The sequence below is a fragment of the Triticum dicoccoides genome, chromosome 5A, assembly GCF_002162155.2.
Source record: "Triticum dicoccoides isolate Atlit2015 ecotype Zavitan chromosome 5A, WEW_v2.0, whole genome shotgun sequence".
Classification (NCBI taxonomy): Eukaryota; Viridiplantae; Streptophyta; class Magnoliopsida; order Poales; family Poaceae; genus Triticum; species Triticum dicoccoides.
This window is the reverse complement of record NC_041388.1, coordinates 668,971,160-668,986,986: the sequence shown is the minus strand read 5'-3', so window position 1 is coordinate 668,986,986 and position 15,827 is coordinate 668,971,160.

The following is a 15,827-nucleotide window of genomic DNA, read 5'->3' as shown; positions in this document are numbered from 1 at the left end:
AGTGCGGCGGCGGCGACGGCAGAGCAGCGGCGCGGAGGCGATCTGTGGCGGCGGCGGCTCGGGATGCGGGAGGGCAGGCGGCGGCTGCAGGAGAGAGAGGGCGGCGACGGATTTATAAGAAGGGGCAGCGGCCTTGGGGAAGCGGGCAGCGGTGCCCGGCGGCGTGGCGGCGCCGGACTCCGGGAGGAGTCCCGGTCGGGGACGACGGCGAGGCGGCGCGGGGCTGGGCCTTGGCCTGGCAGGGTGCTGGGCCCGCCCAGTCGGCGGCGGGGAGTAATTTTTTTTTAAAACAATTTCCAGATAAACATAATCATAAAACAAAATAAAAGAAAATTTTATATAGGCATATAATATATCAAAATTTTCAGAAAAAGATTTTCTACGACTTGAACTTTTTTCTAGCATTAAATAAAATACACACAAATTCTTATAATTCAAAGAGTGCTACTGGTCTAATAAAATCCAGCTAAAATCATTTTAAATATACCAAAATGATTTCAAATTAATTTTTCTCCAATTTTCTATTGTAGGGAATCATGTTACCTTAATTTCCATATATTTTATTTTTGGAGAAAAATAATTTGAATAAAACTCAAATAACTCCAAATTGAAAATAAATTCAAAAGAACTTTGAATTTAATTCTTTGAAACTCCCAACTCATATTTCATATAATTTGAAGAAGTCATTTTATCTTCTCTCATGAAAATCATTGAGTTGCATAAAGTTCCAGAATCGGAAATTATTTCCCAATGGAATTCAAATATTTTTCAAACACCCTTTCATTTTAAATGGAAGAAGTCATGTCATCTTCTCTCTAGGGTTTTGTGTTGAAAAGAATTTGAATTCACAGAGATCATAAAAATGCAAAAATGAAAGTTTGGGAAAGTCCTTTTATTCCCTCTCATTTAACTTTTAAAAGTTTCGAATTCACCCACTTTCAGACAATCAATCAACAATCAATCAAATTTATCTATTTGTTTATAACATTCCAAAAGTTAGAATTTTGGGATGTTACAAACCTACCACCCTTAAATGAATCTCGTCCTCGAGATTCGGAGAGGCTAGAAAGAAAAGGTTAGGGTTTGGGGATCTCCTCAAAATCCATCGATCATCAAAGGGGTGTGGGGTGCTACCTCCCTTAGAAACATGGTTACGGTCCCATCAATACTCATATACTCCATCCTTATTCTTGACGGGGCCGGTCTTCTCAGATTCTCGGCAAATTCCTTCTCTGGGCTCTTCCAATAGTGGCATAACCTTTTCCTCATTTCTTCTGTCCTTTCCTCTTGGTAAGGTTCTTTCGAGATTGGGTATTCTTAGCTGACGGGTCTGGCGCCAAAACTAAACAACTATCGATATCTCATGGTGGTCAACAATTTATGGTTTCTCCTGCAGGAAATGGGTCTGGGTTGATCCTCACCGTATAACCTACGGTTGGCAAAAAGCTGCTGTGTACAAGGGAAAATTCTTTTACCATTCTAAGGTTTAAACAAGGTTTTCATCGCCATCTCTCTACTATAGGTAAGTCACTCAGATTTACCATCCCATATAGCAAGGCGAATAATAAGAGTAAGTCGGTATGGTGATCAATCCATCCCGCACCCAAATCATTACCTTGTATATAGTTTAGCGAATCTCGCATTCTAACACTCGGTCATCCTCACAAGCATTGCAGAATTTATCTCGTCGATGAACCAAGTTCAGAATAATCCATTGATTCTGCAAGCCAGAAAAACATCTATCGTTCCTTCACAACTCTCAGGTTTTGCGTAAACTCCTATAAAATCATCTGTCGACAAAGGTATATCCACTTCCAGGGTTTTTCCTTCAGCAAGAATGTGCTTGCTTCTTGGCAGGTCCTGGGGCCTGTGAGTTATGGCACATCCCATCACTTGCAAACCTTGAACTCATCATCGAGGCAACTGATCGTTATTCCAACATCCAACTTCCTAGTATTCTTAAATCCATCCAATTGTACTGTCTTCCTTCTGTCTATTGGCACCAAACTAGGACATGATTACTCAGACTCATCATGGAATTTTCCATTGATCCATATTTCCAACATCATACCTCCTTTATATCCAATAGTAATTCATCTCTTCATATTCTTGGGGTATCCAACATATCGAGATAAAACTCGTACCTATGAAGTCCACTCCGTGGAATGTCATTATCCTTTCCAGGGGTCAAGCGTCCTTACAGGGGAATATTGGCCATCTCTGCATGGCACTACTTCAACCGGGAAACGTGAAACACATCATGAACTCCTGACAGTCCTTCGGGTGACTCCAACTTGTTGGCCACTTCTCCCATACGCTCCAAAACTCGGTATGGTCCTACAATCTCGGGGCTAACTGTCCCTTAACTCCAATATGTTTAACTCCTCGCAGAGGGAACACATGAAGACATGCTCTGTCTCCAATTTCATAGACTACCTCCTTGAGGTTTTGAGTCTACATAACACTTCTGCCTGGACTGAGCTACCTTCAGTCTACCTCGAATCAACTTAACATTCTCTTCTGACTCCTTTGATCACCTTTGGTCCAAACAACTGACGGTCTCCAACTTCATCCAACATACTCTTGGGGCATCACACATATCGAGACAAAACTCGTATTCATTTTGTCTGAAATCCATTACAGGGTACTACCACCCTTAAAATGCACAAATCTTCCATAGACCATATTTCTCTTATCCTCAAAATGGTCAAAATCCTTCTTCATAGAGTAACAACTCATAAAATCCATATTAGTACCAATGACGCTAACTTTATTCACCCTCAATTAATTACAATCTCTCGCTTTTCCATTACATGTCTTAACTCAACACCTCAAGAAAATGCTCTCACTTCTACTACTCCATTACTTCTGTTGCAAACTCAACTATCTAGCACATGTTTCCTTCTCCTTGGGGCATTCTCTGGCAAAGTGCCCTGCTTCATTACAACGGAAACATATTACTTCTGGGAAGATTCGAGGTTTCCTTGTGATTATATAGCCTACTTGGGTCCTTGGCTTCCTTTTTGGGCAATTGTTGTGGTAGTGCCCTTACTCCTTGCACCCATAACAGGTGACATGACTCAGATCCTTCCTGGAATCCAATCTACTTCTCTTTATGGACCTTTCCATTCCAATCAGAGCTTCTAATTCCTGTGGGTCATACTCTATTTCCTCCGCCGGGAATTCTACTAGCTCCCCATTCATACAATTCTGGGAGATGTGTCCTTCTTCTCCACATGAATAGCAAGACTTGGTGTAGGGTTTAATTGGTTCCTCTTTGGGTGTGTCCTCCACATCTTCCTTCATCACCAGTTCTTCTAAAATTTCCATAAGGGCTCCTTTCATTGCTTCTTTCTTCTGCTGGATGGTTCGTTGTACCATGGGGTAGATGTGGCACTGAGCAGGATAGTGGGTAGTCCCTTCACACAAGAAACAAGTAATTTGCCTAGTTGGGCATTCTTCAACTGGGTGACTTTCTTCACAATTCGGGCATTCATCCTTGTGTTCTTTATGGGTGTGTCCTATTTCTCCACAAAGCTTGCATGCACAAGTTTTCTTCATATCCTTTCCATAAGGCTTCAATTTCTGGGGCACAAACTGAGACTTTAGCAAAGTCAACTTAAATTCTTTCCAAGTGGTTACTCCTTGCCATCCATTGATGGTTTGGTACATCCTACACCAAGTAGCAGCACCTCTTTCAAAGCATTGAAGAGCATGCTGGGCCATATCCTTTCTGACTATAGGGTTGTTCTCCATATGATCCTCAATGTTCTGAATCCATCGGTCTGTCTCCAATTGACTCATCGGTCCCGAAAATACAAGCTCATCTCCATTCATCCTCTATTAGGTCCATGAGTTTTGGGGTGAGATAAGAGAGAGGGAGAGGGATACACACAATACAAACAAAAGTTTTGAAAAGACAGATTTTTGTTGTGGCTGTCGAAAAACATCAAACAAATGACAGCTCTCAATCGTTGCATCTAACGTAGGTGTATAACAGGGGTTTGGTCTTCTAAGGTCAACGTCACCAAACTCTTCAAGTCTTGTTCATGCCTCCAATGGCTTCTTCCGATCGTGTTTGTCCTTCTCAATTTCTTCTGCCAGATCCTCTCTGTTGACAAAAAGTTTCTCGTGACGTCCTTTAATATTTCTGGAGTGGCATTCCAAACTTCTGGGTTTCAACATTGGCATGAACCATGGTACTACTGTCCTTCCGTTCCTGACGAATCTTCGGTATCTCGAGGTTTTTCTACTCTAGCTTGGCTACTTTCAACTTTTGGGTCCTGAGTTCTTCACGAAATGCTTCCTTGTCTAATACGACTTCCTGTAGCTCCATCTTAACTTCTTGATGTACTACTCCAGATCCTGGTGATACACCGGCTAGGGCTAAAACTTCATCTTTTGCTGATAGCTGCTACGTCAGCCTTCTACCATCCAATCCTACGAAGAAATGCCTGCTTAACCCAGCCCGGTGACAATAGCATCAGCGAGCGATGAGATCACGGATAACCATGTTTCTGCTCTTGTCATTGCCATGAGCTATCTTCCATAGTTGATATCTCCTACCTTAGGGTTTTCTTGACAAAACTTTGAGTTCTCAATTCTCCATGTTCCGGTCATTCTCCCATACACCTTGATCTCGGGTATTGACAACTTCCATAATCTGCCAAGTTCCATAAGGGTAGCCTTCCTAGGTCATATAAATCTGGGGATTCTTCAGAGCCTCCAATTCTCCTAGTCTTCAGAGTCTTCAACAGCTGTAGTTTCCATTATCATAATGTATGGAAAAATCTTCTTCATTCTGAATGGTCTTACTGTTCTGATATCCTGTACTTCTTGGAGTGGTCTCATCAGTCGAATCCTCGAGTGGTCAAAAGGGAAAAGGGTATGGTTTCACTAAAGAGAATTTTTGAATAAGCTCAGAAGAGAAGAGAGGTAAAAGATCTTTTTGAAAGGGAAAGTTGTAGAGAAAAATCTTTGCTATGGGCTTGCCAGTTTCTAGGGTCACGTCCTACAGTCAACATGTGCTCTGATACCATCTTGTAGCGACCCGACCCGAATGGATCAAGTCTCTGTGCTTAAGTGTCATCCCTGGATCGGTATGCTGACACACACAGTACTCGAAGGATTTATAACAGAGGTAAATCACATGTATAAAGTAACGTAAATACCATTACCTCAATCCAAATAGCGGAAGCAACAAGGTTGTGGATTCCCATCAACACCAATGGCAAAGTTGAGTGTAGAAATCGTAACCCTAACGTATCACTTACTCGTCGTAAGAAACCTGCAACATGAGACGTTGCAGCCCGAAACGGGTCAGTACATTGACTGTACTGGCAAATTCACACCATAGAGAAAATGATGAACAATGGCTCTCACTATATGCATATATGGCTGGTGGAAAAGCTCTATGGTTATAAGGTTTTTGCGTAAAGCCAATTTTTCCCTACTGCAAAGGAAAACATTTTAATTAACTATCATGGTGGTTGTTGAACATTGGGAATGGTTGACAGCATCCTCAATCCCGATTAAGTAACATCATTAAACCCAACAATATTCATTTAAAGTAACGTGATGAGATCAACAGGATAATCCAAGAACTAGATACTCAAGATGTCCATAACCGGGGACATGGCTAATCATGATTAGTTTGTACACTCTGCAGAGGTTTGCGCACTTTTCCCCACAAGACTCGATCGCCTCCGTTTGGTTTCTCGCACTACAGGGTGTTTGAGAAGACGGATGACCGAGACACAGTCTTTCAGAAGCGCTAGCACCTTACATGTGGGTAGACCGGTACACCTACTTTCCCCTACATCTGCTAGTCTACCCGTAAGAGTTCGCACAACTTACTCAACTATGCCAGAGCCCATAATGGCTTGTGGCTGCACACGGAAGTTTCTAGTATGAATAATCTCATGATCCCTTTGAGCCTGGGTGGCGGTCCGAAATAAAAACAGGCAAGTCCCGATAGACATCAGGTGCCTCAATCCACCCAGATGTGTATTTAAGTTGCCACCTTAAGTAAACCGTTTAAAATTAACAAACTCACATCTGTCATGGATATCATTCACCCAATCCACGTCTACTAGCATAGCATGGCATAATGAGCAAACGTAGAAGTAACTCCCAAAGGTTTGATAATAAACAGGTAATAGGTACTACCTCGTCTACTTCCCATCCCACAGTTTAATTAGATCCTAATCATGCAATGTGTGAGGATTGATCTAATGCAATAAAACTGGGTTGTAGAAAAGGTATGATCAAAGTGTGAACTTGCCTGCAATGTTGATGAAGATGATTCACACTCAAAACTCTTGATAGCTCTACTCCTCACACTCCGGTCAATCTATCGTAAACAAGCAATAGTAACCACACATAAGCAATCACTCAAGAGATCAGAAAGAACGAAGAAGACGATTCAGAAAACATCAAAACCAAGCAATATCTCTTGCAACATAAATTTTTTTCTAACAGTACCAAAATTATGTGAATTTGGCCTTATTAGAATGTTTAGGTCAAGAGCTTCGATTTGCAAAAAGAATCAACTCAAACGGAGCTACGAAACTCAAGTTATGAACAAACGAAGTTTGAATTCATATCTGATCTAATTCAAATTTTAAACTTTTCAAAAACATGTTTGAGTTGGATTAATGGATAGAGGTGATCATAACGAAGATGTGAGCGTTGGTTTCGTTGAATTTGGACTAACGAGGAAAAAGTTATGAGCGTTTGAAGAACAGGGGCTAAACTGTAAAGAAAAAACCTCACATATAGGTCCCTGGCCTAAAATAAATAAGAAAAAGGAAAAATCTATCGAGCGAACGCTCGCTACAGAACCTATACGACAAAAACCGTTTACTAAAGAAGCTAACTAATGAATGTTCATTAAATAAATAAACCTAAACAAAACCGATCTAGCGTTTTTTTTAAGAAAACCTAACTCTAAAAATAAACCGAACCGGGCGGTTTTACCGGATTAGCGGTTTAGGTAGGAAAAACGAACGGCGACGATCGACGGCAGCAGCAACTCCGACGATGGTGGGGGTGGCGCAGGACGGCGGCGCTGGCGGCGGAGAGGTGCGGCGAGGTGGCGAGGTCGCAGCGGCGGGCAACGGCGGCGCAGGCGGCGGATCCAGGCGCGGCGGAGGCGTGCAGTGCGGGGAGGCGGCGGCGGCTAAGTGCGGCGGCGGCGACGGCAGAGCAGCGGCGCGGAGGCGATCTGTGGCGGCGGAGGCTCGGGATGCGGGAGGGCAGACGGCGGCTGCAGGAGAGAGAGGTGGCAGCGGATTTATAAGAAGGGGCAGCGGCCTTGGGGAAGGGGGCAGCGGTGCCCGGCGGCGTGGCGGCGCTGGACTCCGGGAGGAGTCCCGGTCGGGGACGACGGCGAGGCGGCGCGGGGCTGGGCCTTGGCCTGGCTGGGTGCTGGGCCGGCCCAGTCGGCGGCGGGGAGTAAATTTTTTTTAAACAATTTCCAGATAAACATAATCATAAAACAAAATAAAAGAAAATTTTATATAGGCATATAATATATCAAAATTTTCAGAAAAAGATTTTCTATAACATGAACATTTTTCTAGCATTAAATAAAATACACACAAATTCTAATAATTCAAAGAGTGCTACTGGTCTAATAAAATCTAGCTAAAATCATTTTAAAAATACCAAAATGATTTCAAATTAATTTTTCTCCAATTTTCTATTGTAGGGAATCATGTTACCCTAATTTCCATATATTTTATTTTTGGAGAAAAATAATTTGAATAAAACTCAAATAACTCCAAATTGAAAATAAATTTGAAAGAACTTTGAATTTAATTCTTTGAAACTCCCAACTCATATTTCATATAATTTGAAGAAGTCATTTTATCTTCTCTCATGAAAATCATTGAGTTGCATAAAGTTCCAGAATCGGAAATTATTTCCCAATGGAATTCAAATATTTTTCAAACACCCTTTTCATTTTAAATGGAAGAAGTCATGTCATCTTCTCTCTAGGGTTTTGTGTTGAAAAGAATTTGAATTCACAGAGATCATAAAAATGCAAAAATGAAAGTTTGGGAAAGTCCTTTTATTCCCTCTCATTTAACTTTCAAAAGTTTCGAATTCACCCACTTTCAGACAATCAATCAACAATCAATCAAATTTATCTATTTGTTTATAACATTCCAAAAGTTAGAATTTTGGGATGTTACAGTTTAGATGTGGTTTTATGCTTTTAATTAGTGTTTGTGCGAAGTATAACCTTTGGGGAGACTTGGGGAAAGTCTTCGCGATCTTGCTGTAAAAAATAGAAACTTTAGCGCTCACGAGATTTGCTGCCATTTTTTTACTGGAGAGTGCTATTTAGTTAATTCTTTTTGAAGATGATTAACAGATAAATTCCTCACGTCCAGCAATTTATTTTAGAATTTTTGGGGTCCATAAGTATTCGAAACCTACAGATTACTACAGACTGTTCTATTTTTGACAGATTCTGTTTTTCATGTGTTGTTTGCTTATTTTGGTGAATCTATGGGTAGTAATAGAGTTTACGAACCATATAAAAGTTGGAATACAGTAGGTTTAACACCAATATAAATAAAGAGCGAGTTCATTACAGTAACTTGAAGTGGTGGTTTGTTTTCTTTTACTAACGTAGCTCACGAGATTTTCTTTTAAGTTTTGTGTTGTGAAGTTTTCAAGTTTTGGGTAAAGATTTGATGGATTATGGAACAAGGAGAGGCAAGAGCCTAAGCTTGGGGATGCCCAAGGCACCCCAATGTAAAATACAAGGACAACCAAAAGCCTAAGCTTGGGGATGCCCCGGAAGGCATCCCCTCTTTCGTCTTCGTCTATCGGTAACTTTACTTGGAGCTATATTTTTATTCACCACATGATATGTGTTTTGTTGGAGCGTCTTGTATGATTTGAGTCTTTGCTTTTTAGTTTACCACAATCATTCTTGCTGTACACACCTTTTGGGAGAGACACACACGAATTGGAATTTATTAGAATACTCTATGTGCTTCACTTATATCTTTTAAGTTGGATAATTTTGCTCTAGTGCTTCGCTTATATCGTTTAGAGCACGGCGGTGGTTCTATTTTATAGAAATAATTGATCTCTCATGCTTCACTTATATTATTTTGCGAGTCCTTTAGAACAGCATGGTAATTTGCTTTGGTTATTAAATTTAAACCCTAAGAGAAGTTGGATGCTTGATAGTTGTTTTGAGATATAAAGGTGGTAATACTAGAGGTTTGCTAGTTGAGTTATTGTGAAATTGAGAAATACCTGTGTTGAAGTTTGCAAGTCCCGTAGCATGCACGTATGGTAAACGTTATGTGACAAATTTGAAGCATGATGTGTTCTTTGATTGCTTTCCTTATGAGTGGCGGTCGGGGACGAGCAATGATCTTTTCCTACCAATCTATCCCCCTAGGAGCATGCGCGTAGTGCTTGGTTTTGATGACTTATAGATTTTTGCAATAAGTATGTGAGTTCTTTATGACTAATTTTGAGTCCATGGATTATACGCACTCTCACCCTTCCAACATTGCTAGCCTCTTTGGTACCGTGCATTGCCCTTTCTCACCTTGAGAGTTGGTGCAAACTTCGCCGGTGCATCCAAACCCCGTGATATGATACGCTCTATCACACATAAGCCTCCTTATATCTTCCTCAAAACAGCCACCATACCTACCTATTATGTCATTTCCATAGCCATTCCGAGATATATTGCCATGCAACTTTCCACCGTTCCATTTATTATGACACGTATCATCATTGTCATATTGCTTTGCATGATCATGTAGTTGACATCGTATTTGTGGCAAAGCCACCATGCTTAATTTTTCATACATGTCACTCTTGATTCATCGCAATCCCGGTACACCACCGTAGGCATTCACATAGAGTCATATTTTGTTCTAAGTATCGAGTTGTAATTCTTGAGTTGTAAATAAACAAAAGTGTGATGATCATCATTAGAGCATTGTCCTATGTGAGGAAAGGATGATGGAGACTATGATTCCCCCACAAGTCGGGATGAGACTCCGGACGAAAAAAAGAGGCCATAAAAAGAGAGAAAAGAAGTCCCAAATAAAAAAATGAGAGAAAAAGAGAGAAGGGACAATGTTACTATCCTTTTTTCACACTTGTGCTTCAAAGTAGCACCATGATCTTCATGATAGAGAGTCTCTTATTTTGTCACTTTCATATACTAGTGGGAATTTTTCATTATAGAACTTGGCTTGTATGTTCCAATGATGGGCTTCCTCAAATGCCCTAGGTCTTCATGAGCAAGCAAGTTGGATGCACACCCACTTAGTTTTCTTTGATGAGCTTTCATATATTTATAGCTCTAGTGCATCCGTTGCATGGCAATCCCTGAAGGAAATATGCCCTAGAGGCAATAATAAAGTTATTATTTATTTCCTTATTTCATGATAAATGTTTATTATTCATGCTAGAATTGTATTAACCGGAAACATAATACATGTGTGAATACATAGACAAACAGAGTGTCACTAGTATGCCTCTACTTGACTAGCTCGTTAATCAAAGATGGTTATGTTTCCTAACCATAGACAAAGAGTTGTTATTTGATTAAAGGGATCACATCATTAGGAGAATGATGTGATTGACTTGACCCATTCCGTTAGCTTAGCACTCGATCGTTTAGTATGTTGCTATTGCTTTCTTCATGACTTATACATGTTCCTATGACTATGAGATTATGCAACGCCCGTTTACCAGAGGAACACTTTGTGTGCTACCAAATTTCACAACATAACTGGGTGATTATAAAGGAGCTCTACAGGTGTCTCCAAAGGTGAATGTTGGGTTGGCGTATTTCGAGATTAGGATTTGTCACTCCGATTGTCGAAGAGGTAACTCTGGGCCCTCTCGGTAATGCACATCACATAAGCCTTGCAAGCATTACAACTAATGAGTTAGTTGCAAGATGATGTATTACGAAACGAGTAAAGAGACTTGCCGGTAACGAGATTGAACTAGGTATTGAGATACCGACGATCGAATCTCGGGCAAGTAACATACTGATGACAAAGGGAACAACGTATGTTGTTATGTGGTCTGACCGATAAAGATCTTCATAGAATATGTAGGAGCCAATATGAGCATCCAGGTTCCGCTATTGGTTATTGACCGGAGACGTGTCTCGGTCATGTCTACATTGTTCTCGAACCCGTAGGGTCCGCACGCTTAAGGTTTCGATGACAGTTATATTATGAGTTTATGAGTTTTGATGTACCGAAGTTAGTTCGGGTCCTGGATGTGATCACGGACATGACATGGAGTCTCGAAATGGTCGAGACATAAAGATTGATATATTGGACAGCTATATTCGGACACCGGAAGTGTTCCGGGTGATTTCGGAGAAAACCGGAGAGCCAGAGGGTTACCGGAACCCCCCCGGGAGAAGTAATGGGCCATATGGGCCTTAGTGGAGAGAGAGAGGGGCAGCCAGGGTGGGCCGCGCGCCTCCTCCCCCCTGGTCCGAATTGGACTAGGAGAAGGGGGGCGGTGCCCCCCTTTCCTTCTCCCTCCCCACTTCTTTCCCCCTCCTAGTAGGAGTCCTACTCCTACTAGGAGGAGGACTCCTCCTTGGCGTGCCATAGGGGCCGGCCGGCCTCCTCCCCTTGATCCTTGATATACGGGGGCAGGGGGCACCCCTAGACACAGAAGTTGATCCACATGATCATATTCTTAGCCGTGTGAGGTGCCCCCTTCCAGCATAATCCTCGATAATATTGTAGCGGTGCTTAGGCGAAGCCCTGCGACGGTAGTACATCAAGATCGTCACCACGCCGTCGTGCTGACGGAACTCTTCCCCAACACTTTGCTGGATCGGAGTTCGGGGATCGTCATCAAGCTGAACGTGTGCTGGAACTTGGAGGTGCCGTAGTTTCGGTGCTTGATCGGTCGGGCCGTGAAGACGTACGACTACATCAACCGTGTTGTCATAACGCTTCCGCTTTCGGTCTACAAGGGTACGTAGATCACACTCTCCCTGCATCACCATGATCTTGCATGTGCGTAGGAAAATTTTGAAATTACTACGTTCCCCAATAGTGGTATCAGAGCCTAGGTTTTATGTGTTGATGTTATATGCACGAGTAGAACACAAGTGAGTTGTGGGTGATATAAGTCATACTGCTTACCAGCATGTCATACTTTGGTTCGGACGTATTGTTGGACGAAGCGGCCCGGACCGACATTACGCGTACGCTTACGCGAGACTGGTTCTACCGACGTGCTTTGCACACAGGTGGCTGGCGGGTGTCAGTTTCTCCAACTTTAGTTGAACCAAGTGTGGCTACGCCCGGTCCTTGCAAAGGTTAAAATAGCACCAACTTGACAAACTATCATTGTGGTTTTGATGCATAGGTAAGATTGGTTCTTGCTAAGCCCGTAGCAGCCACGTAAAACTTGCAACAACAAAGTAGAGGACGTCTAACTTGTTTTTGCAGGGCATGTTGTGATATGATATGGTCAAGACGTGATGAGATATAAGTTGTTGTATGAGATGATCATGTTTTGTTGAAGTTATCAGCAACTGGCAAAATCCTTACGGTTATCTCTCTATTGCATAAGATGCAAGTGCCCAATAATTACTTTACTTTATCGCTATGCGATAGCAAAAGTTGCAAGAGCAATTGTTGGCGAGACGACCACGTGACGACACATTGATATAGATCAAGATGATGGAGATCATGGTGTCATGCCGGTGACGATATAGATCATGACAGTACTTTGGAGATGGAGATCATAGAAGCAAGATGATGATGGCCATATCATGTCACATATTTTGATTGCATATGATGTTTATCTTTTATACATCTTATTTTTGCTTAGTTTGACGGTAGCATTTTAAGATGATCTCTCACTAATTATCAAGAAGTGTTCTCCCTGAGTATGCACCATTGCGAAAGTTATTCGTGCTGAGACACCACGTGATGATCGGGTGTGATAGGCTCTACGTTCAAATACAACGGGTGCAAAACAGTTGCACACGCGGAATACTCAGGTTATACTTGACGAGCCAAGCATATACAGATATGGCCTCGGAACACGGAGACCGAAAGGTCGAGCGTGAATCATATAGTAGATATGATCAACATAGTGATGTTCACCAATGAAACTGCTCCATCTCACGTGATGATCGGACATGGTTTAGTTGATTTGGATCACGTGATCACTTAGAGGATTAGAGGGATGTCTATCTAAGTGGGAGTTCTTAAGTAATATGATTAATTGAACTTAAATTTATCATGAACTTAGTCCTGGTAGTATTTTGCAAATTATGTTGTAGATCAATAGCTCGCGTTGTTGCTTCCCTGTGTTTATTTTGATATGTTCCTAGAGAAAATTGTGTTGAAAGATGTTAGTAGCAATGATGCGGATTGGATCCGTGATCTGAGGTTTATCCTCATTGCTGCACAAAAGAATTATGTCCTTGATGCACCGCTAGGTGACAGACCTATTGCAGGAGCAGATGCAGACGTTATGAACGTTTGGCTAGCTCAATATGATGACTACTTGATAGTTTAGTGCACCATGCTTAATGGCTTAGAATCGGTACTTCAAAGACGTTTTAAACGTCATGGACCATATGAGATGTTCCAGGAGTTGAAGTTAATATTTCAAGCAAATACCCGAGTTGAGAGATATGAAGTCTCCAACAAGTTCTATAGCTAAAAGATGGAGGAGAATCGCTCAACTAGTGAGTATGTGCTCAGATTGTCTGGGTACTACAATTGCTTGAATCAAGTGGGAGTTAATCTTCCAGATAAGATAGTGATTGACAGAATTCTCTAGTCACCATCACCAAGTTAGTAGAACTTCGTGATGAACTATAATATGCAAGGGATAACGGAAACAACTCCCAAGCTCTTCGTGATGCTGAAATCAACGAAGGTAGAAATCAAGAAAAACATCAAGTGTTGATGGTTGACAAGACCACTAGTTTCAAGAAAAAGGGCAAAGGGAAGAATGGGAACTTCAAGAAGAACGGCAAGCAAGTTGCTGCTCAAGTGAAGAAGCCCAAGTCTGATCCTAAGCCTGAGAATAAGTGCTTCTACTGCAAAGGGACTGGTCACTGGAAGTGGAACTGCCCCAAGTATTTGATGGATAAGAAGGATGGCAAGGTAAACAAAGGTATATTGGATATACGTGGTATTGATGTGTACTTTACTAGTGTTTATAGCAACCCCTCGGCATTTGATACTGGTTCAGTTGCTAAGAGTAGTAACTCAAAATGGGAGTTGCAGAATAAACAGAAACTAGTAAAGGGTGAGGTGACGATGTGTGTTGGAAGTAGTTCCAAGATTGATATGATCATCATCGCACACTCCCTATACTTTCGGGATTAGTGTTGTAACTAAATAAGTGTTATTTGGTGTTTGCGTTGAGCATGAATATGATTTGATCATGTTTATTGCAATACGCTTATTCATTAAAGTCAGAGAATAATTGTTGTTTTGTTTACATGAATAAAACCTTCGATGGTCATACACCCAATGAAAATAGTTTGTTGGATCTCGATCGTAGTGTTACACATATTCATAATATTGAAACCAAAAGATGCAAAGTTAATAATGATAGTGCAACTTATTTGTGGCACTGCCATTTAGGTCATATCAGTGTAAAGCGCATGAAGAAACTCCATACTGATGGACTTTTGGAACCACTTGATTATGAATCACTTGGTACTTGCGAACCATGCCTCATGGGCAAGATGACTAAGACTCCGTTCTCCGGAACAATGGAGCGAGCAACAAACTTGATTGGAAATAATACATACTGATGTATGCAGTCCAATGAGTGTTGAGGCTCGCGGCGGGTGTCGTTATTTTCTGACCTTCATAGATGATTTGAGCAGATATGAGTATATCTACTTGATGAAACATAAGTCTGAAACATTTGAAAAGTTCAAATAATTTCAGGGTGAAGTGGAAAATCATTGTGACAAGAAAATAAGGTTTCTACGATCTGATCGCGGAGACAAATATTTGAGTTACGAGTTTGGTCTTCAATCAAAACAATGTGAAATAGTTTCACTACTCACGCCACCTGGAACACCACAATGTAATGGTGTGTCCGAACGTCATAACCGTACTTTATTAGATATGGTGCGATCTATGATGTCTCTTACCGATCTACCACTATCGTTTTGGGGTTATGCATTAGAGACAGCTGCATTCACGTTAAATAGGGCACCATCTAAATCTGTTGAGACGACACCGTATGAACTATGGTTTGGCAAGAAACCTAAGCTGTCGTTTCTTAAAGTTTGAGGTTGCAATGCTTATGTGAAAAAGTTTCAACCTGATAAGCTCAAACCCAAATCGGAGAAGTGCGTCTTCATAGGATACCCAAAAGAAAATGTTGGGTACACCTTCTATCACAGATCCGAAGGCAAGACATTCGTTGCTAAGAATGGCTCCTTTCTAGAGAAGGAGTTTCTCTCGAAAGAAGTGAGTGGGAGGAAAGTAGAACTTTATGAGGTAACTGTACCTGCTCCCTCATTGGAAAGTAGTTCATCACAGAAATCTGTTCTTGTGACTACTACACCAATTAGTGAGGAAGCTAATGATGATGATCATGTAACTTCATATCAAGTTACTACCGAATCTCGTAGGTAAACCAGAGTGAGATCCGCACCAGAGTGGTACGGTAATCCTGTTCTAGAAGTCATGTTACTAGACCATGACAAACTTGCGAACTATGAGGAAGCGATGATTAGCCCAGATTCCGCGAAATGGTTTGAAGCCATGAAATCTGAGATATGATCCATGTATGAGAACAAAGTATGGACT